Source organism: Bos grunniens, chromosome 1 (assembly GCF_055505025.1).
Source record: "Bos grunniens cultivar Pamir isolate PY7600 chromosome 1, Bosgru_T2T1.0, whole genome shotgun sequence".
Lineage (NCBI taxonomy): Eukaryota > Metazoa > Chordata > Mammalia > Artiodactyla > Bovidae > Bos > Bos grunniens.
This window is the reverse complement of record NC_141165.1, coordinates 57,956,502-57,971,652: the sequence shown is the minus strand read 5'-3', so window position 1 is coordinate 57,971,652 and position 15,151 is coordinate 57,956,502. Positions and strand designations below refer to the sequence as shown.

Sequence of the window (15,151 nt, the reverse complement as noted above, 5' to 3'; positions counted from 1 at the left end):
ACACCAAGATACCATTATACATCTATTAGAATGGTTAAAATTAAAAATTAAAAACTGCAAACAAACAAAATTTCTAGCCAAAAGAAGTGAATGGACTAAAAATTACGATATATTCATACCAGGGAATTACATAGCAATAAAAATGAATTAACTAATGAAATGTAATCTATAGTAACAGAAAGCAGATCTGTTTGTTTGGAAATTGGGCAGGGAATATGCCCACCATTCATCAGAGCAAGAATAGGATTACAGCCTTGCAGGTGGTCCTACCCCAAGCCTCCTGCACTGACCAGCCATGGTCAACCTCATCATTTTCTTCAATATCACCATCAACAACAAGCCTTTGGGCCACATCTCCTTTTAGCTATTTGCAGACAAAGTTCCAAAGACAACAGAAAACTTTCATGCTCTGAGAACTGGGGAGAAAGGATTTGGTTACACAGATTCCTCCTTTCACAGAATAATTCCAGGATTTATATGCCAAGGTGGTGACTTCAGAGGCCATAATAGCACTGGTGGCAGTGCCATCTCTGGGGAGAAATTCATAATGAGAATTTCATCCTGAAGCATACAGGTCCTGTAATCTTATCCATGGCAAATGTTGACCCTAACAAAAATGATTCCCAGTTTTTCATCTGCCAGGCTGAGACTGAGTGGTTGGATGGCAAGCATGTGGTCTTTGGCAAGGTGAAAGAGGGCAAGAATACTGTGGAAGCCATGGAGAGCCTTGAAATGGAAAACCCAGCAATATCACCATTGCTGACTTTTCTGGACAAACCCAGCAAATTTGACTTGTGTTTTATATTTAAGAAAAAAATAATGGGATAATGAAGGTGTACTTAAAACATTTTTGGATAATGATAACAAACAATATAATGTATGTTATATTGATTGTGATGGTTTCACAGGTATATACATATGTCAAAGCTTATCAAATTGTTTTCTTCAAATCTGTGCAGTTTATTATATGTCAATCACACACATACACAGACAGAGACAGGGAAAGAGTATGTGTGTGTGTGTGTGTGTGTGCATGTGTGTGTGTGTATGAGAGAAAGACAGAGCCACAGAGAGGAAGAAGGATAAAAGGAGGAGAAGTGAGAGAAGGAAAAAGGAAATAGAATGAGAAGTAAAATGCTGGGGAGGTATAATAAAACTACAACAGCCACTCATAAGCTCAATCTCAAATTTCTGTGCTCATGGAAATAGCCCTATTTTCCTCACTGATTATCTTTATCAGTAATGTATATTTGGACTTCAAAATGAGCTTAAATGAACAGCCTACTGCTCTAATCTCTTTTATACATGTGAGTTCCACTAAGTGGTTATTTCTTTACAGGGATGCATTGCCTACAGATATTGAAAAAATACTGTTTTGCTTTATTTTTGACACTCAGAAAGCCTTTCTAAAATGAACCTGAATATTTACTAGGAGTACTGCTGATGCATTTTGACTTATTGTATTTTATCATGAAATGGTGATTTGCTAGGCAGGCAAGGTGATCCATCTAAGCCCCCACATCCCCTTCAACACTTTAGGCAGAGTTGTGCTTGTATCTATTTTATAAATGGATTTCTGCATAAGATTTAGATTGATAAAAAGCTGGTTAATAATTGGCAATTTCCATGGAAATGGAAACCAGGGAATAGTGGAAAAATGAACTCAGAACATGATGCCAGGAAGGGCAGGCCAGTTGGCAAAACTGCAGCAGGGGAAAGCAGAGGGGCACTCAGGAAGTGAAGGGTGAGATGAAGAGCGTAGGTTTGGAGATGGTGCCCTATAATGAGTACTATCAAACAAGATTACTCGGGGATAGTCTTCACCTCTACCAAATTCTTCCAGACATATACAAATGAGTAACTAACTAGCCTTCCTCTGCTCTTTCTCCATAATGATCTTTTTGCCTTATACTAAGTAACTAATACCCATAGTAGTTTCCCTGTGTATATCATTCACTACTTGATATCTCTCATGCCAAACACAGTGACTAGAATATCATAAGCATGAAATAAGTTCTGGTTAAATGAATGAGCAACAGTGCAGCGTCTAGAGCCATCCTTCTGAATCAGAAGATGGAGGGAGTCCACGGCTGAGAAGTGGTCACTAAGCTGCAGAATATTTCACTGTGTTAACTCTTGAGAAAAGTTTGTGTGTTTACAAAGGCATAGATTAAAGAAAACATTTCAAGAGCCTTCTTTCAGTAGAAATGCACTTTAGTCCCCAACAGATTGATCTAGAATCTTCAGAAAAACAAGTGCATATTTTCCTATGAGAGTGTGAAGAATAACTGATAGGCAAATAAGGGAAAAACTGAGAAAAATTCCATGGCATTTCTAACGCAGATGTATGGATTCTGCCTCACATTCCATTCTTTGGGGAGAAAATAACCATGAGAAAAAGCGTTCATTTCCTTCCTGTAAGGTTAAATTGGAGACAAATCAAGGTTTTGCCCTTTCTTTTTCCTGCGATGTGAACAGTTCTGTGCTCCGTGTAGCAGAATTTTGAGGACCTGGCTAGGGTCTTGTACCTAACAGGTACTCAATCATGAGGTGACACCAGAGAATTGGGAGTTCTTTGAGAGATGACTTTATTAATTAGGAGAGAAAAAGATCTTACCTTCAGAGAAGCAGAACAAGGACTTGAGCAGCACCCATTAAAAGGCAGACTAAGAGAGTTCTAAACTTAAGCTGGAAGAAATTATTATTAGGCAAAAATGATTAATAGAATGTATGAGATGGGTCAGGTTTCTGGCATTTTAAATCTTTTTAAATATCCTTGCTACATGAGAAATCTTCTATATGTATATTTGCATGTGCTGTGTTATGTTCAGTTGCTCAGTTATGTCCAACTCTGTTACCTTGTAGACGATAGCCTGCCAGGCTCCTCTGTCCATGGGATTTCCCAGGCAAGAATACTGGAGTGGGTTGCCATGCCCTCCTCCAGGGGATCTTCCCAACCCAAGGATCGAACCAGCATCTCCTGCATCTCCCTAACTGCCGGTGGATTCTTTACCTCTGAGCCACTGGGAAACCCCTTTGCATGTGTATGTTTATGTATAATATAAATTTTTAATCTAAAGTTGAATTCACTTAAAAGTAGCTCATGCTGCAAAGTCATAAAGTAGTACTTTCCATTTTGAGTCTTTTCTAAATACACACAAAAAATTAGTTAATTGGCAATGAATTAACAGTTTTTTATATAAAATAACCAAAAACAGCAAAAATACTATATACATTCATCATTTCTAAAATTAAAAGATTGCATAATCCATGTAAGAAAAATACTATCTTAAAAAATATTTCATTAAATTAACAAACTGTCTCTGTTTAAAAAAAAAAAAAAAAACCACTCTATTATGTTTTCTTTATTTTCCCTGTTTGCCCTTGGCTTTGCTGATACTAACTGTGGTCCGTCTTTGGGTCTCTGGCAGTCACTGCTCTGGAGTCAATTCTAAGAAGGAAGCAGGCTGCTGGACTGTGCATAATGGAGTAGGAACATTTTATTGATATTTATTTAGCAGATTTATCATCCTGAAACTCACAGATGGACATAGGGCATGTCATGCTAATATAACTCATGTGTTATGGTATGATAACATCATTTGTACACAAGGGGTTTATGTGAAATATGAAGAAAGTCTTGCTTGCTTTCAGATAAATAATGGGATGAGTTAGCTAAACTCTGGAGACCTAAATTTTGAGTACAGGATGGTTCTGATAAAAGAAGTAAGAAAATAAACTAAATAGTATTCTATTTGGAGTTGCCTCACATCTGATGTTATATTACTGCTGATTCTTAGAATATTAAAATTTTTCTTATATATATATCATCTTTTCTTACTTAATACATGCTAACCAATAGGTTATGAAAATTATGTTCTCTACAGTAGAAGCGGCAACCAGCCAAATCCCAATGAAACTCATTTTAAAAATTGTTCATTTGCAAAAATATATATGCCAAGAATTCTACTTTGTTTTGCCAGTGTCCAGTAAAATGAGTAATGTTTCCCAGTCATAAAGAGTTGCTCTTTTAGGGGTGTGCATGCTAAGTTACTTACAACTCATTGTAACCCTTAGACTATAGCTTGCCAGCCTCCTCTGTCCATGGAATTCTCCAGGCAAGAACACTGGAGTGGGTTGCCATGCCCTCCTCCAGCTTTTTTAGAAGAAGAAGATTAATAGAATTGGGAAAGACTAGACATTTCTTCTGGTAAATCCCATGGGCGGAGAAGCCTGGTAAGCTGCAGTCCTTGGGGTCGCTGAGTCGGACACGACTGAACGACTTGACTTTCACTTTTCACTTTCATGCATTGGAGAAGGAAATGGAAACCCACTCCAGTGTTCTTGCCTGGAGAATCCCAGGGACGGGGGAGCCTGGTGGGCTGCCGTCTATGGGGTTGCACAGAGTCGGACACGACTGAAGCGACTTAGCAGCAGCAGCAGACATTTCTTCAAGAAAATTGAAGATATCAAGGGAACATTTCATTCAAGGATGGACATGATAAAGGACAGGAACGGTAAGGCCCTGACACAGGCAGGAGAAATTAAGGAGAGGTGGCAAGAATACACAGAAGAACTATTTTTTAAAGGTGTCAATGACCCAGGTAACCGTAATGGTGTGGTCACTCATCTAGAGCCAGACATCCTGGAGTGTGAAGTCAAGTGGGCATTAGGCAGCATTACTATGAATAGAGCTAGTGGAGGTGATGGGATTCTAGTTGAGCTATTTAAAATCCCAAAAGATGATGCTGTTAAAGTGCTGCACTCATATTTCACCAAGTCTGGAAAACTCAGTAGTGGCCACAGGACTGGTAAAGGTCAGTTTTTATTCCAATCTCAATGAAGGGCAATGTCAAAAATGTTCAAACTACTGTACAATTGCACTCATTTACCATGCTAGAAAGGTTAATTTTGAATTTTTGCTGAATCTGCTTCTGTGACTTTAACCCTCATCTTGCCACTTCTGTAAGATAAATAATGGCCTGCCTCAGAGAGATAACCTGAACTGCCCACCTGCAAAGGACTGTAAGAAAATGAAACTAACACAGTCCCCCGCCTGAGGCTTGCCATACTAGGGGACATTTGCAAGGATTGAATAGTTTTTTTTACTTTGTTTCCTCACCTCCACTGCCCATCTCTGATCCATAAAGGAATCTGGAAATCAGGCCCTGATAAGATGGTTATTTTGAGGCACTAGCCTGCCATCTTCTCAGTCAACTTGCTCCGAATAAAGTCCCTTCCTGATCCCAACACTTCGTCTTGGATTCATTGACTTATCCTGTGGCAAGCAGAGCAAGCTTGGACTCAGTAAAACTAACACGTGAAATGAGTGCAATTGTATGATTGTTTGAACATTCTTTAGCATTGCATTTCTTTGAAATTGGAATGAAAACTGATCTTTCCCAGTCCCATGACCAAGTGCTGAGTTTTCCAAATTTGCTGACATATTGAGTGCAGCACTTTAGCGGCAGCATCTTTTAAACTTTGCAATAGTTCACCTGGAATTCCATAACCTCTGTCTATATTTCTTCAAGCACTCTGTCTACCAGATCTAATCCCTTGAACCTATGTATCTTCTCCACTGTATAATCTTAAGGGGTTTGTATAATCTTAGGTCACTGTATAATCTTAGGTCATACCTGAATGGCATAAATCTGGAATGTTAAAATTATATGCAAAGAGAAGTGAAACTAACTTCTTCTTCCATAATAAGTGAGGGGAGACCGTTGGACTTCTGTGGAACAGAATTTGAGTATCATTGTCTATAGATAAAAATTATTCCGCATTGTATCAGTTATTTATAAAGCACAGAGTTAATAGCTCCCATCAAATTGAAATTAGATAAGACAAGAAGGTGTGTTCTAGATAAAGGCCAGGCAACCTCCTGACCTCTGGTCAAATTTGTCCTACAGTTACTTTTGATAGGACCTGTAGGTAAGAACACTTTTTACATTTTTAAAGGGTTGTAAAAACAAACCAAAAACCAAGCAATAGCAACAAAGAAGAATATGCTACAGAAGTATATGCGGCCCTTATAGAAATAGCTTGTTGATCCAACTTTTTGACCTTTGCTCTATTGCAGAGGCCAGCAAAACATGCCATCCATCCAGATGGTTGCATGAGTTTTATAAGTTAGGTTTTATTGAAACATAGACATACACACACATGCATTTTAAAAAATTTACTCTCTATGGCTATTTTAATATTACAGTGGCAGAATTTAAGTTATAACAGAGCAAAGCCAAAACACTGACTGTATGATCCTTGTTAAGAAAAGTTCGGCTATACCTCGTTAGACAATACATGGTTCTCCAATAAAACACGGAGTTATTCCTCCTGGGAAGATCTTTTGCTTTCCCTGTTTCTATTTTTTCTTCTCTTTACTTGGTTTACCCCATTTTTTCTTCCTGTCATCCATAATTCTTTTTCATATGTTTCCTCCTCTTTAACTCTTTCTTTCTCCATTAAATAGCTATAATGTAGAACCAAAATATAAAATTTTTAAAGTAATTTATGAAATGAATTTTTAGATGTCTTATTAAATCTAAAGTAAGAAGAGACCTTTTTCTCACCACATCCAATGCCCTAAGAGTCTCAAGTTAAGTGAAAGTTACTTTTCATTGTGATATATACCTATGTCTATGGGTCAGTGATTCTTAAAAGGACCCCTTACTTGAGAAACAAGAATGGGGGGGTCCAGTTAGTTGCCTTCCCTTTTCCAGCCAAAACAAGGAACACTTATTGATGTTTCAGTGAGAAAGTGACTTAATAACATCTTTTTTGAATGGCTCTTTACTCCCACTGGTATGTACACAAGGCAGTGTGAAGTTGAGATTGACTAATCATGGTATAATTTCTGCATTTTAAAATATAAATATATAAATATAATATAGATTATATCATAAATATACAGTGTAATGTCAGCGTTTTTTAAAACCACTATTCCCAAGCAGTGAAAGATTTACAAGGAAAAGTTTTCTGTCCCTGTTTCCTCTGCTGATTCTTTTTTGTTTCCCTAATTCCCTCTAGATCTCCTTTATTTCATCACTTTACTTCTGTTAATGTCTTAAGTGTCATTTTTTCAAACCATTACCCTTGATCTTCTTTTATTTGTGCATTCTATGTCTGAAAACTCACATTTACTCTTATTTTAACTACCAGCTAATGATTCCCAGTCCGTATCTTTAACTGAGAAGAATAACTAAGGGAAACAGTGAGAGATATTATTTTCTTGGACTCCAAAATCACTGCAGACAGTAACTGCAGCCATGAAATTAAAAAACACTTGCTTCTTGGAAGAAAAGCTGTGACAAATCTAGACAGCATATTAAAGAGCAAAGACATCACTTTGCAGACAAAGGTCCATCTACAGATGTAAGAGTTGAACCATAAAGAAGACTGAGTGCCAAAGAGTTGATGCTTTCAAACTGTGGTGTTGGAGAAGACTCTTGAGAGTCCCTTGGACTGCAGGGAGATCAAACCAGTCAATCCTAGAGGAAATCAGTTCTGAACATTCTGTACTCATGCTGCAGCTGAAGCTCCAATATCTTGGCCACTTGACGTGAAGAGCCGATTCATTAGAAAATATCCTGATGCTGGGAAAGATTGAAGGCAAGAGGAGAAGGGGATGACAGAGGATGAGGTGATTGGATGGCATCACCAACTCAATGGACATGAATTTGAGCAAACTCTGAGAGATGGTGAAAGACAGGGATGCCTGGCATGCTGCAGTCCATGGTATCGCAAAGAGCTGGAGACAACCGAGGGACTGAGCAACAACAACAACAATAGATGTTGCATGTATATATGCATAATACTTACATTAAATGGTCATCTGTAGTTCAGTGTTATTGGGTTGAGCTCAATACACCCCATAAACTTTTATTTATGCATTCTTCCTCATCAACATTAACTTAAGAAACAACCCAAACTCAATTTACCCACACTTTCAATTGATCTTAAATTTTTATTTTTATTGCAAGGGGATGTCTGCAACTTATATTGGAATACATTGAAAAAGGAACAACAGGTGAATGTACTGAGAGATGGATAGATGAATAGATGGATAGATGGAGAGATGGATAGATGAATATGATAAAGAAGGTATAATGAAATGTTAATTGTAGAATTAGGTGATGGGTATATGAGAAGGGAAAGGCCAGGCAGAAAGGGAAAGACAAATTGCAGAGTTCCAGAGAATAACAAGGAGAGATAAGAAGACTTTCTTAAATAAACAAAGCAAAGAAATAGAGGAAAACAACAGAATGGAAAGACTAGAGATCTGTTCAAGAAAATTAGAGAGATGAAGGGGACATTTCATGCAAGGGTGGGCACAATAAAGGACAGAAATGGTAAGGACATAACAGAAGCAGAAAAGATTAAGAAGAGGCAGCAAGAATACACAGAAGAACTATACAAGAAAAGTCATAATATGTCAACAAATTTGGAAAACTCAGCAGTGACCACAAGACTGGAAAAAGTCAGTTTTCATTCCAATCTCAAAGAAAGACAATGCCAAAAAATGTTCAAATTACTGTACGATTGCACTCATTTCACATGCTTGCAAACTAATGCTCAAAATCCTTCAAGCTAGGCTTTACCAGTAGGTAAACTGAGAACTTTCAGATGTACAATCTGGTTTTAGAAAAGGCGGAGGAACCAGAAATCTAATTGCCAACATTCACTGGGTCATGGAGAAAGCAAGAGAGTTCCAGAAAAACATCTACTTCTGCTTCACTGACTATGCTAAAGCCTTTGACTGTATGGATCACAACAAACTGTAGAAAATTCATGAAGAGATGGAAGTACCTGACCACCTTACCTGTCTCCTGAAAAACCTGTATGCAATTCAAGAAACAACAGCTAGAAGTGAACATGTAACCATAGACTGGCTTCAGATTCAGAAAGGAGTATGAAAAGGCTCTATATTGTCACTCTGCTTATTTAACATTTGTAGAGCACATCATGCGAAATATCAGGCTGGATGAATCACAAGCTGGAATCAAGATTGCCAGGAGAAATATCAACAGCCTCAGACATGCAGATGATACCACTCTGATGGCAGAAAGTGAAGAGGAACCAAAGAGATTCTTAATGAAGGTGAAACAAGATTGGGTGAAAAAACTGGCTTGAAACTCAACATTAAAAACAACTAAGGTCTCGGCATCCAGTCCCATCACTTCATGGCATGGCAGCTAGGAGGGAAAAAGTGGAAGCAGTGACAGATTTTTCCCACTCTTGGGCTCCAAAATCACTGTGGATGGTGACTGCAGCCATGAAATTTAAAAACGCTTGCTCCTTGGAAGAAAAGCTGTGACAAACCTACACAGCATGTTCAAAAGCAGAGACATCACTTTGCAGACAAAGGTCTGTATAGTCAAAGCTATGGTTTTCCAGTAGTCATGTAGAGATGTGAGAGTTAGACCGTAAAGAAGACTGAGCTGAGCATCCAAGGAAGAATTGATGCTTTCAGACTGTGGTGCTGGAGAAGACTCTTGAGAGTCCCTTGGACTGCAAGGAGATCAAATCAGTCAATCCTGAAAGAAATCAACCCTGAAGATTCATTTTAAGGATTGATGCTGAAGCTGAAGCTCTAATACTTTGGCCACCTGTTGGGAAGAGCTGCCTTATTGGAAAATACACTGATGCTGGTAAAGATTGAAGGCAGAAGAGGGCGGCAGAGGATAAGATGGTTGAATAGCATCACTAACTGAATGGACATGAATATGAGAAAATTTCAGGAGATAATGGAGGACAGAAGAGCCTGGCATGCTAAGTCCATGGGGTCACAAAGAGTCAAATAGGACTTAGCTACTGAGCAACAACAAATACGGGTACTCACTGTAAGATACTAGACATTTTGTAAGTTTTTTTTTTTTTTTTTTGAATCCGTTAGAAAAGTCTTTCAATCTGCCCCAAGAAGTCTTTAGTTTCCACCACTGCTTTACCTTAGACCCTCATCTCTTTCCTAACCTATCATGTTTGCCCCTAGTGGGTACTCCTAAGGAAATTCCCCTGAAATGCTGCTACTCAAAGAGTGTTTCACAGAGCAGTAATCAGCCAGCACATCACCTGGGAGCTTGTAGTAAATGCAGGTCTCACCAGGCATATTAAATCAGAATTCACAGTTAGGAAGATCCCCAAGCAATTTGTACAAACTTGAAAGTGTTGAGAAGCTCAGCTGTATGTGACAACTTTAGCCTCCATCACTCCATTGCCTGAAACCCTTCAGTGGGTTTCATTGTATAGTGTGATATCTGAGAACTTCAGAGTGGTTGCCTATTTAGAACATTTCAAATATTAATATTTCCAAGGCACATGTGTTGTGTCTCATTCTAATTGCCCTTTCTCTAACACTCTCCACATACCTTAACACAACCTACCTCTTTGTCCTTCAAAATAATTTAGTCCACATTGCTTTCTTATTACTCTGGCAATATCTTTATAGTACCCCTATATTTTAACTTTTGGGGGATAAGAAGATATCTGTTACTTTTCCCAACAAGCTGTGAACCTCAAAAAAAAAAAAAAAAACCAGAAAACATGTCTTATTCGTGATTACATTCCAAGTATTAGCACACTTCGTGTTGTGGATGTGAGTTATTTAAAAATGCTTATTGAACTCAACCCAGAAGGAGGTGACTATTCCTGAAGGTGTGGAGAGTTGGTTCAGAAAGAGAGGTGGAAAGGTGAACAAACAAGGAAAACCATATTTTACTACAGCTACATTCGTTTAACTATATCTACCTATCTATATCTACTTTCCAGATCCTGACTTTATTCATAATAAAATAGCTATTTCATTAACTGTGTATATACTGAATTCAAATGAAAAAGCCATATAAATGTTGTCACCATATATTTACTGAATTTATTAGAACAAGGTTAGTCTTATTAAGATGTAATATTGCTTTTGTTGTACTTAAAGAGATCTCCTAAATGCTTGTTTTCCAAAAGTTATAGCAATTATATTTATCAGTTTTCATGCATAATAGATGAAAATACAATGTCATATTTATCAACAAAGGCAACGAAATGTTATTTAGATATTCATTAGGCAATCAGTCACCCATCAACAAAGCATAATTCAAACCTCATTTTGACGTTTGCCTGTGAGACTATTACAACTAAATAGAAAATTAAGTATTTTGTGTATATACCTTTGTAGTAGGGTAAATCAGAGCTTTAAGAAAAAAAAAAGAGAGAGAGACTAATAATTCTTATCATGGATCATAAAAAGAAATTCTTGCAATTTAAACCCTAATTCCATTCACCCTCCAATAAAAAGCAATTTTAATCTTATTAGTAGAATAATAAAATATATTTTTTAAAAAAGTAAAGTATGTTGGTAGAATTCATCTAATTTTGAAATAATATTTTAGATGCCAATCACAAGAACTAAGTAAGCTATTTATTATTTTACACAGAGCTAATAAACTGAGAAATGGAAATTATTTTCCAACCTCCTTCCTTCCACAATGTTTATTGAACGGTTGCATTGAGCAAAACATTGTGCTATGCTAGGTTCCATGGATACAAAGATAAAGCATTCCTTTATTCATTCCAGAAATATTTAGCACCTTCTACATGCCAGACACTGTCCTAAGCCTTGAAGATACAGCAGTGAATGGACAAAGACTTGTGCTTTTAGAGTTTATATTCTAGTGGGTGAGACAGACAAACAAATGGGTAAGGAGTACAATTACAGATAGGTGATCTGAAAAGTATAAGACGGGGTAATGGCAGAGTATATAAGGTTGGGGAGCAGGAGAGGATGCTATTTTAGGTACAATAGCCAGGAAAGACCATTCAGGAGAAGACAATATCTGAACAGAGAACTGAAAGAACTGAAAAAGTGAGCAATTTGAAGAATGGGACAGGAGAGGTATTCCAGGCAGAGAGAACAGCAGACATAGAGACTCTAAGATGAGATTGAACTTGGGGTATTTTCAGCAAGGAGAAAGGTGAAGCTACTGGAACTCAGGGACGCAGGTAGAGGCTGGTAGAACATAGGGTCAGGAGGGGAGACGTGATCTGAGGGTCATTTGATGAGTCTGGATTTTATTTAAAATATGCTGGGAAGCCACTCATGAGATTTAAGCAGGGAAAGTTTGTGAAATGATTCTCTTTTTAGAAAGATCACCCCAGCTACCATGTGGAGAAACAATCACAGAGAAACAAATGGAAGCAAAGACTGGGCTAAGAGGCCATTACAGCAGTTCAGGAAATAAACAGCAGTGTCTTAGGTGTCTTAAATTTCTTTCCAAAGGTAGACGTGCATGCATGTGTCCTCAGTCATTTCAGACTTGTCCAACTTTTTGCAACCCTATGGGCTGTAGCCCACCAGGCTCCTTTGTCCATGGGATTCTCCAGGGTGAGAATACTGGAGTGGGTTGCTGTACCCTCCACCAGGGGATCTTCCCAACCCAGGGATCAAACTGGTGTCTCCTACCTTGCAGGAGGATTTTTTACCACTGAGCCACCAGGGAAGTCCCATAGGTAGATCAGATCAGATCAGATCAGTCGCTCAGTTGTGTCCGACTCTTTGCGACCCCATGAATCGCAGCACGCCAGGCCTCCCTGTCCATCACCAACTCCCGGAGTTCACTGAGACTCACGTCCATCGAGTCAGTGATGCCATCCAGCCAGTGATGCCATCCAGCCATCTCATCCTCTGTCGTCCCCTTCTCCTCCTGCCCCCAATCCCTCCCAGCATCAGAGTCTTTTCCAATGAGTCAACTCTTCGCATGAGGTGGCCAAAGGACTGGAGTTTCAGCTTTAGCATCATTCCTTCCAAAGAAATCCCAGGGCTGATCTCAGGTAGATAGAAGTGATTCAATTGGAGATATACTGTAGAGGTAAAGCTGAGAGGTATTGTGTTTGATTTAGATTTAAGGGAACTGGAGGAGAATAATAACAATAATAATAATAAAGACTTCTGTGTTTAAGTGATAAAGTGAATAGTGAATAGTGAGCTAAGATGGTAAGAGGAGGCAGAAGTCTGTGGAGATTGAGATGATATAAGAGGCTTCCTTCCTTGGTGGCTCAATTGGTAAAGAATCTGCCTGTAGTGCAGGAGACCTGGGTTCGATCCCTGGGTTGGGAAGATCCCCTGGAGGAAGGAAAGGCTACCCAGTCCAGTATTCTGGCCTGGAGAATTTCATGGACTATATAGTCCGTGGGGTTGCAAAGAGTTGGGCACAATCGAGCAACTTTCACCCTCACCCTAGACATCAAAGTGGAAAGGCTAAGCAGGCAGTTTGATATGTACAACTGGAGCTCAGAGGACAGGTCAGGGTTTGTAGAACAAATTAAGGAGTAATCCCCACATAGATGACATTTGAAGCCTAGGGGCTGGATGACATCACCTAAGGAAAAAATAAATGAAAGAAGAGGCTTAGCTCTTATGCAAGTCGTAATATCTAGATCCAATGAGGAAGACTGAGAAGGTGCAGCCAATAATATAGGAGGAAACCCAGGAAGCAGATCAAGCTTCTTGGGTGTATAACCCATGCAGCGCACAGCGCTTTGCACTCAGAAGGGCCCCATACTTGATTGCTCAGCTGCCACCAATTCTTACTTATCTTTGATCTTATGTTTTGTAGGTGAAGTTTGATGGGACAATGGAATGTGCAAGTGAGGAGAGAAGATACACACATTATGTATATCGGCCATTCCTTGACACCCCCATTAACATTCCTGATGCTGCATAAGCACAGAGTTCTAGGGGACCCATGTTGCTTGGGTGTTCAGTGAGACTCAAATCAAGGACAGGTAAGCGAATTACACCTACAACAGAGCAAGGGTGGTGCTGGTGCTGACAGCGTCCAGAGGCGGTACTTTCTGTTCAAACCAAAAGTTGCTTTTAGAGCAGAGGAAGGCAATGGTGACCTAAAAAGCATGAACAACCAAAGAACCCTATCCTGTCCTTTCTTACTTATGCTGCTGTTAACATTTGATGGGGTCCTGATGTTCATCGCTTACAAAAGCAATTGTTTTCTCACAAATGGTAGAAAGGAAAGCCTGAGGTAGACTCAGTGTTCCCTGAAAATCATCTCTGTAGATTCTGCTGGGCCATGAAAGTTTTAAAGGAAAGGAAGGAAGTAATTTCAGTTAATCACTGAGATAGGGGGTCAGGGTCATCACCATCCCCCACTGTTGCAGACTTGTGTGTGGGCTTTTCACTCCTCGAAACATTCCTCTAGAAGTTATCTTCTTCACATGGTCACACAATTTGTTAGGAAGATTACTGAAAGGGAAGCTAAGGAAGAGATCTAGTCATCTGTTCATTACTTATTCTTCATTTCTACTTCTTTGATCTACAAAAAGAACCAACAGGTTAGGCAAGGCATTGTGTGATTAAGAGATTTGAAAGGTGTGGTAGAGCCAGAGATGAGTAGAGGATGGTGGTGCTTGGTTTAAAAGTTAGTTACAGTATAGATTTGTTAAAGTGACAAGAAAAGGGGCCTCCTGCTGAGGGCTGTCTACTGCAAAGAGCTGCTTACGTTACTTCTCTGTGTTAGCCAACCATTTACACTGGAAAGGGTAATGTAGAAGGAGCGGGAAAGATAGAAGAACCCATAGAGCCTTTTCCTTTCAGTCCTCCTTTTCTCATCTATTAGCCAAAGTAGAGAGTATTGATAGAATGAATGCATCACAAGAAGTGAAATAAAAATAATCGAATTAGTCCTGTGCAGCACTTCCACTGTTCTGGGAAAAATAAAAAATATATATGCATGCATTGGCTGCAAACTATGAACTGTGTAATTCATATGACTTAAATGCCCTTATATTTTCATTAACTCTGGCATTGCATATTGTAAAACTGAATGGTAAAATTCATGTTGATAATTTAAATTCTAAATTTTTCTTTATTTATGAACAACATTGAAAGGCAAAAAAAAATGATAAGTTGAGGGAGAGACAGTGGAAGAAAGGAAAAAGCTTTTTTATGATTTATGACCTTTAGATATTTTTTCCCTTGCTTTTTGAACAAGGAAGCCCACATTTTCATCTTGCTCTGGGCCCACAAATTATGTGGCTGGTGCCGCAGGAAGAATATGGTGTCCTGGAATCCAAGTGAAGAAAGTGCTTCCAGGAGGGAGGAGTCTGTCAATTATGTCAAGTGCTGCTGAGAACTGAATAAGGTAAG

At 38.8% G+C, this 15,151-nt stretch overlaps 1 pseudogene; it reads left to right on the top strand.

Annotated features, from left to right (window-relative positions):
* Positions 1-295: 295 nt before the first annotated feature.
* On the top strand, positions 296-9,498 carry LOC147379483 (peptidyl-prolyl cis-trans isomerase A pseudogene; annotated as a pseudogene).
* The last annotated feature ends 5,653 nt before the right edge of the window (positions 9,499-15,151 follow it).